The 13,227-nt window shown below is 39.6% G+C and overlaps 1 protein-coding gene across 11 annotated transcripts in view; it reads left to right on the top strand.

Moving 5' to 3' along the window:
- LOC134209017 (uncharacterized) overlaps window positions 1-13,227 on the top strand; it is a 304,043-nt gene that overhangs the window by 137,245 nt on the left and 153,571 nt on the right. The gene's annotated exons all lie outside the window — the stretch shown is intronic.

Raw genomic sequence — 13,227 nt, 5'->3', positions numbered from 1 at the left:
TTTCATAAGAAATTTTGGAAAATTGTCTGAAAAAATCCCTAGAGGAATCTCCGAACGAAGTCTCGACGGAATGTCCAAAGGAATACTTGGAGAAATCTAAAGCTGTCGGAAGTTTCTTCAGGAGTTGCTTTGAAAATTCCGTACAGGTACTTGTTTAGAAATTATTAATTTCCCATGATATCATCCTAGAATTTTGCAAGGAATTCTTAAATAGTTCTTAGAAGAATTCCTGAAGAAATTGTCGAAGAATACCTTAATGAATTTTCCAAGGTTTTCCCAAACAAATTTCTGAAGGAATACGTAAAAGTAATTCCTAACTAATTCCTGAGTGAAACTCCAAGGAATACCCGAAAGAATTCCAGAAAGACTTCCTGGATTTCGTTTTCGGTAGTGTGTAAATTTCCTGAAAGGATTTCCAAAGTAATTTCTGGAGGAAATTGCGAATAAATTACTCGGAAAAAATCCGAAAGAATTCCTAGAGAAGTCTAGGAATTGCTTCAGAAATACCAGTAGGCATTTCCTTTGAAATTCTATATTTTTTTTCGGAAATTCCTTTGGGAATTCCTTCGGTCCATCAAAAATTCCCTCAGAAATTCCTTTATGGATTCCTCTGGAAATCCATTTAGGAACTCGTTAGGGAAGTCTCTTAGAAATAGCTTCAAAAATTCTTTTAGCAGTTACTTTAGGAATTATTTTCGAACATCCATTCAGGTTGGAAATGCCTTCAAAAAATCATTCAGAAATTCATGCACAAAATCCTCTTCGAATTTCTTCAAAAACTACCTACCCAAAGAAATTTTAAAGGAAACTTTTCAGAGAAATATCTGGAGAAATTTCCTAATTTATTTCCGAAGAAAATGAATGAACACTTGAATGAATATCTAAACGATACTTTTTCGAATATTCTCAGTAATTCCAGGAATTGGTTAAAGTTAAACGAGATTTCTTAGAATTCCTAGAGCATTCACAATAAAATTAAACTAAAACTTCGTAACGTTTGAAGCTGCCTGACGTTTTAACGAAATTATTTTTATCTAAATACTAAGCATCGTGGGACAACATCCTCTCAACAAATTAGAAGGGTTGTGTACAAGGCACTTCCACTGGGTGTAAATTACGTAAATCCTCTTATGAGTGCAACGAAAATTGTAATACCACGTGAAATGTGAATATTAGGTTGTATACATGACACAATCGCTAGTTTAAACTAAGAATTATGTGAAGTGTAAAATATCTACATTGCAAACAGATTGTAATCTGTTCTGAGTATAAACAATTTTCTACAACCACCGCCGACGTCCAGCACAAATGTTTCTTGGACCGCTACCGGCGAAGGCATCGTCTCAAGTCAATTTAGAAAGCTCCTTTCCCGCGCGCGTTTGCGGTTTTGCTAGACATCATCGTGCGGTCGTCATCAGCATCGGCAGCCAATTTGTTTTAAAATCTTAGTAAAGTAGGACCACAGAGAAACAGACGTCTCAATTAGAACAAAATGCAATAAAAATCATCGTCAGGAATACATTACCGCCCAATGCTAAAAGCACTGCAGGTGGACAAGCGGCAACCAGGTGGCGGTAGTGAGCAAACGGCAAAACCAAGCAAAACCGATGGATGCGCCATCGGTGGCCGATCGACCACCTACAAAAAATTGAATCCACCGTTGAAAAGATGAACGATGATACATGTGTAGAGTGAGATGTCTGCGCAATTCTGCTGTCACCGACAACAGCCACTCGATGATTTACCGCTTATGTGCTACAGACACATCAGATGCAGATCTTTGTGAATAACTTTCTGCAGCCTCAGCTACTCGTCAACGGCCGCCACCGCCACAGCAGCAAAGCGAAAGCACAGAGAAACAGACGTCTCACTCTACACATGTATCATCGTTCATCTTTTCAACGGTGGATTCAATTTTTTGTAGGTGGTCGATCGGCCACCGATGGCGCATCCATCGGTTTTGCTTGTTTTTGACGTTTGCTCACTACCGCCACCTGGTTGCCGCTTGTCCACCTGCAGTGCTTTTAGCATTGGGCGGTAATGTTTTCCTGACGATGATTTTTATTGCATTTTGTTCTAAGTGAGATGTCTGTTTCTCTGTGGCGAAAGTAAGAACAATACGGCAAGCAAAACCTTCTTCTTCATAAAATGATGGTCCTGAAAAAGGACCGATTAAGTGGATTAAGTGCGCCTTTGCAATCACTAGGGACACGGCAGGTATTTTCGTCTGTTCGTCATAGTCTCGAAAACCAATAAAAGTGACGCTTTTTTGTAAAATTCAAACGTACCAAATCGCAAGCTCATACATACAATAAGTAAAGATGTTTTGAAAACTCGAATACAGATTTGCGTTTGGCAACCACGTCAGCTGCATTCAATAATTGAATTATTGTGTGATTGTGTTTAACTCGTTTCACTGCTTGACAGCGTTTTCTTTGCATTCCAAAAAAATCCGTGGAATCATTTGGTTTAAAAGTTAATCAAATTACAATTATTTATCTGTCTGGCGAGGCTACAGCGTTCTGAGGTAAGAGCAACCGTTTATTAAGAAGATCAAATCTATCCTTTTACATTCACTACAGACTGAAAATGAACACACAACTCGGCAAAAAAAGGAATTAAGGTTCCCCCAAACACACGCGACGCGACAGTCGCGACGCGATTCTATCGCTTGGCGACTGCGGTTCTGTCGTCGCTGGTATGGAAGGGTAAATGGAACATTGCCTGTAGCGACCCAGCGATAGAATCGCGGCGACTAGTTGTCGCCGTCGCGGCGATGAAATCGCTTAGGTCTGGGGAGCCTTTAATCTGTTCTCCCGTCTCCGACTTCCGTCGACTTTCCATGGCCAGCTTCAGAAGTGACAAATACGGAAAATGCATTGGCAAACGACGTTCTAAATTATACACCCAATTCTTGAGAAATATAAATTCAATGCCTTACAAAAATGTGTTTTGTTATGACTCAATTTTTCATTGACAAGACGAGGATGAAACGAAGGGCAGACAAAAAAATACATCAACGGGTAAATTTCAACTGCAACCAGAGGTAGGGTTTTAGTTGAATTTGTGAGTCATGTGAATTTACACTTCAATCAAATTTTATTTATATTTCAATTCATTTTGATGCTCCAAATATGTGCATGAAATTAAATTGAAAATTACATTTTAATTTTAACTGTGTACGACGATGGACGGAAATACCTGCAGTGTCCCTATCAGTAACCAAACAAATTTCGGTTCCACCGATGACGATATTTTTGCAGCAACCACCGCCGACGGCCATCATTATTTTAAGCAGAGCTTGAAATATTCATCTTCATGAAGCTACTTTGGTCCGAATTTTGACAAACATCGCATGATTATTCAAAACATAGAATGACAAAGTCAGACGACTACTCCACCAACTCATTCATTTGATGTCACTGAGTGTGCTTGCTATGTGCAGAAAAACGATAATTAGCATTGTTTATATTGGTGTTTACCGGTGCCTCGCGGATGAAAATCTGGTTTAGTTCTAAGTAATAAATTACTTTACTTATTTAAAACGTGTTTAGATTTCAGATAATTTATCAATTTGTAGAATAGCATAGCATAGCATAGCATATGTGATTGTACAAATCGTGGGTGGCTATACAATGCTCAATTGAGCAATCTACTGTATATTGTCGCAAATTGGTACTTGGGATTAGTACCTTTTCCTATACAGTAGCAGTTGTATACCTGGCCACGTCCTTACAATCACGGAAGGAAGGGAAGGAATGTTAGTTCAACATCTACTAGTGAAGATGCAGGGAACCCATACTACCTTCATAGATGTCTCAGGAAGGAAAATTTGTGTTAGTGGGAAAGGTGAATAATAGGGAGCTCTATTCGACAATATAGAGCGTTTGTCAATAACAGTATATGCTGTAAAAATAATAAAATATATTCATCAATTTACTTACGAACCGTCCCTAAGGAAAAACAAAACAAAACACAAAATTTCGGCAAATCGCGCGATCGTTCCGCCGTCCGAAACAAGAGCCAACTCGCACTGCACTAATTAACTTTATTACCGACCGCGCAATGCAAAACACAAAATTTCGGCAAATCGCGTGATCGTTCTGCCGTCCGAAACAAGAGCCAACTCGCACTGAACTAATTAACTTTATTACCGGCCGCGCAATGCAAAACACAAAATTTCGGCAAACCGCGCGATCGTTCCGCCGTCCGAAACAAGAGCCAACTCGCACTGCACTAATTAACTTTATTACCGGCCGCGCAATGCAAAACTCAAAATTTCGGCAAATCGCGCGATCGTTCCGCCGTCCGAAACAAGAGCCAACTCGCACTGCACTAATTAACTTTATTACCGGCCGCGCAATGCAAAACACAAAATTTCGGCAAACCGCGCGATCGTTCCGCCGTCCGAAACAAGAGCCAACACGCACTGCACTAATTAACTTTATTACCGGCCGCGCAATGCAAAACACAAAATTTCGGCAAATCGCGCGATTGTTCTGCCGTCCGAAACAAGAGCCAACACGCACTGAACTGGTTAACTTTATTACCGGCCGCGCAATGCAAAACACAAAATTTTCGACAAATCGCGCGATCGTCCCGCCGTCCGAAACAAGAGCCAACTCGCACTGCCACTTTTAGATTGGCAACACGAAAGTCTAATTATTTCGATTCATAATTTATCAATTTGTAGAATGTGCATAAATAATCAATGACTAATATTCAACCGAATATTGACAGTCCAGATCCGACTATGAATGTGTCTGGAAGTGAGCTGAAAATTGAAGAAAGGATGTTCGATTATTTTACACTCTGGTTGGAAGAATTTTGAAATCTTGTTGATGTTGCTGACAACACAGATGTCGATGCTTAGTCCACTCTCCGAAGAATCTCGAGTTAATGGCCCGTTTACATATGAGCTAGTTCTGGCGGACAATGCACTGTCCGACAATACTAGCACGATATTAGCATCATGTAAACAGGAATTGTCCTAGCTAATAAGCGTTTACATTATGCTAATTTCGTGCTAGTATTGTCGGATAGTGCATTGTCTGCTAGAACTATATCATATGTAAACAGGCCATAACTGGCTTGCACGTGCTGTTTGCTGGTTGCAATGCTGGGACCGCTCTCTGCGAAATCTCGAACAAAATGGCTCGCGCGCGCCGGGAAAGTGCATTCTTGTATCTAATGAAATAAGCTCATTAGCTCCGCTGCTTCGTTATTCGTTATAAGTACACATGAAATTTGCACCCATAACGATTAACCAAAAGCGGTTTATACCCGGGCAGAAGTTATGAACAGAATAACAAAACATGATATGGACTTGATTGATATAAGAGATAAAAGAACAGGCCACAATATCAAAAATTTGCACCGAAATATTATTTAAATATCTAGATATGCTATGTATAAGAACAAACTAATGGCAGTTGATATCGATCACTTATCACAAATAACATATCTTGATATCCTCATGATATTTTAGTGCAAAATATTGATATTGTCGCCTGATCGTTTATCTCTTATATCAATCATGTCCATATCTCATTTTGCTATTTTTTCAACATTTGATATTATTGAGCTATTTTCGTCTACTCGGGTAACGATTAACCAAAAAAATCCATCGAAAAATAAAGACGTTATTAACGTTTAAAATCTTACATGATTACGTGACGGTCCCCAATTTTTAAAATTTTCATTTTGCACCCTGTATCCGAGTCGTAATTTACGTCAAAATTTCCGTTACCAGCAACAAGATGCTGTCTACACGTGAGGTTAACATTATCAAATCCGCACTTCAGGACCAAGGAGTCATGATCGATTTTCCGGACGATGCATTACAATTTGTTACCCTCAAAATCGCCGTAGAGGATGAAGACCTACTTAATATTTTACAAGTTCCTTGACTTCGTAAGTTCCTTGACAAGTTCGTAAGAATTTACCCACTCATTATTGGCAACCAAATAATTAAATCATTCCCCGGCCACGTCATAAGGCACGGATCAAAGCTCTATTTGACAGATAAACCCAACGATTTTGTTCAAAGGTTATCAAACATAAATGAGCTTGAAGATCATATTCGGGAAACATTCTAGTTGTGACTCAGTATTTAAAAATGATACGATTCATCAGCTGGTAAACGAGAACACCATTATAATTTGGTATGCCAAAAATCATGTGCCAGAGAAAAATTGTGGACCTGGCACAGAACAATCACAGGAAATTTCATAATTAAATTCTCAAGCTGCACCATCAACTTCAATGGTCAAATTTTCCATAGCTCGGAAATAAAGACTCACACGGAAGCTCTGCGCGGTGCATTTCACAATACCCCAATTCACTGGAATTTACTCAAACAACACGACATAGTAAAAAACAGCAACACAGCAATCACTAACCGAATGAAATTGGATCATGTACCGTTTTGGCTCAAATCCCGAGCACACGTTTTCTAATAGCCATATTGAATTTCTTTGTAATCTTGATTCTCCGTGTTTAAAACCGGTGGAAAATAAGGTTCAAAGGTATAAAAACGCCAGTGTTCGGAATATGAGTCAAGTTCGGGATTTGAGTCAAAACGGTATACCTTCGACTACACTTCAAGTTATGGACAGCAGTTGAAGTTTTTTCCCTCGCGACGATATTTTATACTTCGTTAGGAACATCAACCTTTGCCCTAATGGTGAAAAAAACATAAGCTGTTGAATGCGAGTGGTCCTCAAGCAGTCAAGCCAATTATTTAAGAAATAAAGGTGTCAATTAAGTTGAAGATCCTTAGAAAATTTCCGTTTCTGAATCATTTTGAATGGAGATTTTATTTTGCTAAAACAATAATAGTTTGTGTAATGAATTACACAAATCAGGTTTGAATTGTTATTCAATTCTAGTCGGTACTGTAACAGTTGCATTAAATATTTGGACACGTTTTGAAGCTATTTTGTAAAACCAATGCATAGCTCTCTATTTTTAGAATTCCGATCTATTTTTATTAAATTTGGTTTACGGAAAACACAGCATCGCTGGATGGCGTACGTTTAATCGGGATAAACAATTGTAGTGTTAAACAGTTACTCATTCATTATATTCATGAAAAACAATTAAATTACACGCCAATTTTTGCCAATCAATTTTAATTAAAATAATAATTTCATTCAATTGAAATATCAGACGGATCCGAGAACGTGACAACGGTGAGCGACTACCGTTCTCTGGGGTTCGCCCTATACAGGTATGATATAATGCTAGTGCTTGTGGTACAGCACATAATTACAAACAAAATTCAGACAAATTAATTCGTGCTGTTTCGCATGCTGTCGAGTCTTTCGGTGCCGAATGTTTACGCTTGTGTGCACTCATCGTATCCCAATTTCAAATAACTACCTTCAACGTATTTACTTTTTGTGGGAAGCCGACCCACCTCGTCGTACGCGTAGAAAACGATTGGGTGATTGCCTCGCAAAACTTTTCCATCAAGATTTGCGTGTGACAAATTTGCTGATCGATGCGAATTGTGGTGGGTGGAGGAACAGTTGAAATTATATTGACTCACGTGGAAGCAGTTTGATTTTTTTCTAAGGTTTTGGATGGATCTTACATAGAAGCCATGTCCTTCGTGCGAATTTGCGGTCAAGGATCAAACGTTCTTAATTTATGATTCATTGTTAATTGCTCGGGCATGGAAAAGGTTTTATTGCCGGTCGGAAATTCACTCGATATCATGGTAATATGTACCATGAAAAATCAATGCATAAATGTTGATCCTTTGGACTATGGTAATTCAAATTTCGCAATATAGCAAACAAGATAAAGAATTTGTAGGTATCTAATTCTCTTTAGTTTTATAGTGAATATTAAAATTTTTCTTTTTACTAGATTTGAACACTTCAGTTCATACTTTTTGGCATTTTAATCCGTTTTGAAATCCAGGAAATATTGTATGTTTATTTCCTCATCCATCTCACTGTTTTGCAGTTCACGCTACTTGGCGATTAATTAAGAAGTGAACATCGCCAGCGGAAAATTACCATTTTTCATTAATTAAATTTGTGCAAAACTTCCGTGCCGTGACTCCGGAGCAATCGTCGCTCGCAAAATAATGCATCCGACGTGCACCGCCCCGTCGACGCGATGGTCGAGGAAACAAAAAAAAAAGATAAAGTGAGAAGCAGGAGTTGCGAACTTCAACGCCATCTGGTTGAATTGCAAGCAAAATGCGAACAATAAGACCCACGGCGGATGCGGCGTGGGACGCTGCCGGGTGGACTTCAGACACAGAGAAAGTCCTTCGTAATTTGATTACTGTGCCGGAATGGAGGAAAAAATCGTTATGGCCATTTTATGGATGACCAGCAATTGCACTGTGGGGGTGGCGATGTGGAGACCTTAGTCGCATTTCCTCGTTTGTGCAGCTTAGTGGTAGTGAGTAATGTAGTGGTGACTAAGGTCCTATGAAATTGTGTTTAGGTTACTGTAGATGATGGTATAAAGTCGATTGGAACATGGTTTTTTATGCATGCATTATTCAAAACGATACGCGAATTATTGAAGGATTGAGTCTATTAAACAAGAAGTACACTCACATGTTGAATCGCAGGAGAACATGGATAGAAACAATATGCAGAGGTTTTACGCGACTGTGGCACAAGAGTGGGCAATGACCGAGAGGGGAATTTGCAGACAGACAAGACTATGGTGGCAATCGGATGGATAGAACACTTAGAGGATTCCTTGAACGGCAAAAACGAAGGTGTATTAAGAAACAGAATGGAAACAGTCGACGATGGTCATGCTGTAGAAACATAAACGCTGGATGAGGTAAACACGGCTGGAAAAGATCAGAAATACAGTAAAGCTACTGAGAAGGGTGAAATCCCGCTCGAGTTCTTGAAACTTGCAAGTGAGCAGTTGCATCAATTGATTCACCATTATTCAGGGGCCTCATATGCCCGATTTATAAGATATGGCACATATTAGAATGTGGCAATTAACAGAAGGATTTCTGAATTCGATGTTCACAATTCTATTGCGTATTCTGCTGAACAGACTGAAACCACTTGAGGAGTCCTTCGTCAGCGCAACTTTTTGCAAGGGCCGATCAACGATGGATCAGATGTTTAGCATGCGGATGATCGATTACAGGACAGCGTAGGAATCTGTGAAAAGATGTGAGCTGTGGTAGATAATGTCTGAAGATGGTTGTTCAAAGGCAAACCATTTGGTAATCGAAGGTCTTTCTTTGCTGCATTGGAGGCTAGCAAACAACAACGCGAATGTCGCCACAAGCTATTTGTGTCCAGAAAACTAGCACTAGCACACAAAAGTTTGTTCTCTTCGAGGCAGCCAAGTTGGTTGCGACGAGATGGACGCAATGAGAAAACAGAACTGTGCAATAAGTTTTTTTCGGATATGTTTTAGAAAACAAAACTGTGCAATAAAAATCCTATTCGACTAGATGCTGATGTCATATTAGAAATTTGGAGACAGTACTCGTCGATAGAAAATCCTTCCGCACGCGATGGCATATGAGCAAGTCAAACCACCTTCCTTTTGCCAGTGGAGATATATCAGCTTCCACACTGATATTCTTCCCTCCCCCTTCATACGGGAGCTTGGCAGAAGGAAGGTCGTGTGATATGTGCCATCACAAATATTGCCCTCCGCTCGCTTTCAAATCGACTTCTATAAAAACATTCTTCATGCCTGCCGTATCCTAACGGAACTATTAATTCTATACTTTCGCCTAAAATTCTATCATGAACATGTACGTCTAAGTTTGGAAGGTGATATTAGCATTTCCATATCAATGTAAATCGTTTAACTTCACGTAGAAGTAACACACACACAAAATCATTAATTAGTAAGCTTATTATGTTCCTGAGAGGCGTCGGTGAATAAATGGAGTTAGAGATGGGTATAAAATGGGTGCAGCCAGCGGTGGTTGCTGGGCTTTGAACCGTAGCGCGTCGGTTCTCGGCTTCCATATGAGCCCAAAGTGGAAACGGCCATTCGTGCTGAAGATCAACGTTTAAGTCCTCCGACGATGGTGCAAAACTTTGTAGAACTTTCGGAATGTTCGGTGCCCTTTTCTTGAACTTGCTGCCTTACTTAAATTGCAGAATCTACACCACCCGCGCCCCAGAGAAAATCGTTGACATGCAAATCGTAAATGACTAAACCTACTGCAGCTGGAAACTTGCGTCCACTGTCGGGTGCTATATTCTGTAAAGGATGCTGGGTCATTAGGCCGAAGGCCATTAGGCCGAATGGATTAGGCCGAACAGTCATTAGCCCGAATGGACATTTGGCCGAATGAGAACTGGGGAGTGAGAAGTGGGTAGTGCACACTAAGGAAGAGGTAGGAAGGATGACGAAAAAAGGAAAAAGGAGGAAGAAGTATTATGGAAGAAGGAAGAAGGAAGAAGAAAGAAGAAAGAAGAAAGAAGAAAGAAAGAAGATGGAAGAAGGAAGATGGAAAAAAGGAAGATGGAAAGAAGGAAGAAGGAAGAAGGAAGAAAGAAGAAGGAAGAAGGAAGTGGGAAAGAAGAGGAAGAGGAAGAAAGAAGAAGGAAGAAGGAAGAAGGAAGAAGGAAGCTGGAAGAAGGAAGAAGGAAGTAGGAAGAAGGAAGAAGGAAGAAGGAAGAAGGACGAAGGAAGTAGGAAGAAGGACGAAGGAAGAAGGAAGAAGGAAGAAGGAAGAAGGAAGAAGGAAGAAGGAAGAAGAAGGAAAAAAAGAGAGACGGGAGAAAGAAGGAAGAAAACAGAAGAAAAAAGAAAGAAGAAGGAAGGAAGAAGAAAGAAGGAAGACGGGAGAAAGAAGGAAGAAAACGGAAGAAAAAATAAAGAAGTAGGAAGAAGGAAGAAAGAAAAAGGAAGAAAGAAGAAGGGAAAAAAAGATAGAAAGAAGAAGGAAGAAGGAAGAAGGAAGGAAGAAGGGAGACGGGAGAACGAAGGAAGAAAACGGAAGAAAGAAAAAGAAGAAGGAAGGGAGACGGGAGAAAGATGGAAGAAAACAGAAGACAGAAAAAGAAGAAACAAGGAAGAAGGAAGAAGGAGGAAAGTAGAATGAAGAAGGAAGAAAGATGGGAGACGGGAGAAAGAAGGAAGAAAACATAAGAAGAAGGAAGAAGGGAGAAGGAAAAAGCAAGAAGAAGAAGGAAGAAGGAAACAGAAAGAAGGAAGAAGAAAAAAAGGAAGGAGGAAGAAAGAAGAAGGAAGAAGGAAGAAGGAAAAAAAGAAGAAGGAAGAAGGAAGATAGAAGAAGGAAGATGCAAGAAGGGAGAAGGAAGAAGGGGTAAGATGCAGAAAAAACTTTTTGACCCTTCCTTCGGAAGTGTCTATAATTTCACTTTGTATGCGTTACGCAGGTGTGTTACGTATTAATCTATCAAGAAATCTCGTTAATTATTAAATAAAATGTATGGTATTTGAAACAAATTCACTTTGACATTGAAAATATAATTATAACAAATGATATGATATGGAATTATGCCTATTTTTTCTGATTTGTTTCAAAGAAACAAATGATTTTTATTGAGGAATATATAGAAGCATGTACAAATAAACCTGCTCAGAAAAGCAAAAAAGTAAAAATTGAAAGGGATTTCAATAATTTCTTCAGTAGTAGCTAGATAGCAAATGTGAGCATGTGTTGAGACACTAATAGATCACTTGTATGCATGTATGTGTGCGTATGTGTGCAAATTCTGAAATTTTCTACCATAAAAATCTCGCTCATTTTTAAGGTATTGAACAAGTTTAGTTTTACCAAATTAGGCATCCATAAGGTGAAATATATGTTATTATTGAACGCTATTGAGTTTCGCTCAGATCAATGACTGATTTAGTTAGTTCTGGATTAATTAATATCGAGGTCTCTGGAAATTACGAGTACAATATATGCAACCAGCGTTACGATAGTTGCTAACCATGTCACAATAGTTATTCAATCCGACGAGCGCCTTTTAGATAGGCAGCATGAAGTACAGTACGTTATCATTCGTTAAGTTGTCACTCAACCCAAGACATCCGCCTTTGGGTAGGCAATTATTTTGTCACTTTCACGGTAAATCGCCGTGGGAAGCTGAGTAGTTTTATCTCGTTTTAAATACTGGAGTCTGGAATAAAATTCCTTATAACTAAGGAAGGGTCAAAATCTCACTGTAGGTGGATTAATCTGGGTTTTTTTTCATTTCTTGCTTCTTTTTGCTAATTCGGCCTAATGGCCATTCGGCCTAATGGCCTTCGGCCTAATGGCCTGACACCCCTGTAAAGTACTCGTTACAAGATACAGTACAAACTCAGTGCCGTACGTCACTGTCCGCAGATCGTTTGAAGAAATAGGATCGCTGTATTCGTCCACAAGCGAATGTGGAACTGAGGTTCAGCGAGTGCAACTCTGAGTATATTCCATGACGAGATGTTGAGAGGTATTGTCAGCAATTGTGCCGAAAGATTTTTAAGAATGAGAAACGCCGAAAACTGCGTTCTCGACTGGATAGATGCTATTATTGCTCTTTTGCGTAGATATGCTGATTAATGGTACGGATATGTTCACCTTCGACCGAGGCTACGCCAGTGCCTTCGAAATTAAGTTGGACATTGCAGTCCAGAAAGCCCTCTCCCTGGTGCTCGTGCCCGTGATAAACATTGCGGAAACCCGTTTTCAACAAAACAGTATTGCATGAAGTTTGGACTGTCATGCTGACATATTGGTAGAAGCGGAGATCACGCTAGTGGATGATAACGGTTGTTGAATGGGAGCAGTCAGAGTTTGAATCCAAAGGAGAATGGAAAAAAAAATCTCACTTATCATGTCTGTATACACTCTCGTTATTTAGCATACCGTGAGAGACGTTTTTCGGAATCTGTTACGATAATGAATTGATTCGGGGCTATACTGCCCTGAATCGCAAGTCAGTCCCAGTCAGGACTGACTTGCGATTCACGGCAAAAGGCCCTTTTCATATCTAACGTTTTCTCCAAACAAACTACAGCGAAAAAATCAACAGAAACTATGCTACTAAAAAGCGCAGGAATCGGCAAAAAAGCAACACTGTGCGATGTCACCGTAAAGCTACGATTTAGAGCTGTTATCAGTTTTTGGTACTCTTCGTCGGTATGGCAAGCGACAACCATATCGTCTATATATACTACCAGATGCGTAAACTGCTTTCCTCGATGTCGATCGGGGGGGTTTTTGTAGACCAAATTTTATGAAATTTGGCC

The sequence above is a fragment of the Armigeres subalbatus genome, chromosome 2, assembly GCF_024139115.2.
Source record: "Armigeres subalbatus isolate Guangzhou_Male chromosome 2, GZ_Asu_2, whole genome shotgun sequence".
NCBI lineage: Eukaryota > Metazoa > Arthropoda > Insecta > Diptera > Culicidae > Armigeres > Armigeres subalbatus.
Note: the sequence above shows the minus strand (reverse complement) of the source record. Positions and strands in the feature narration are given on the sequence as shown.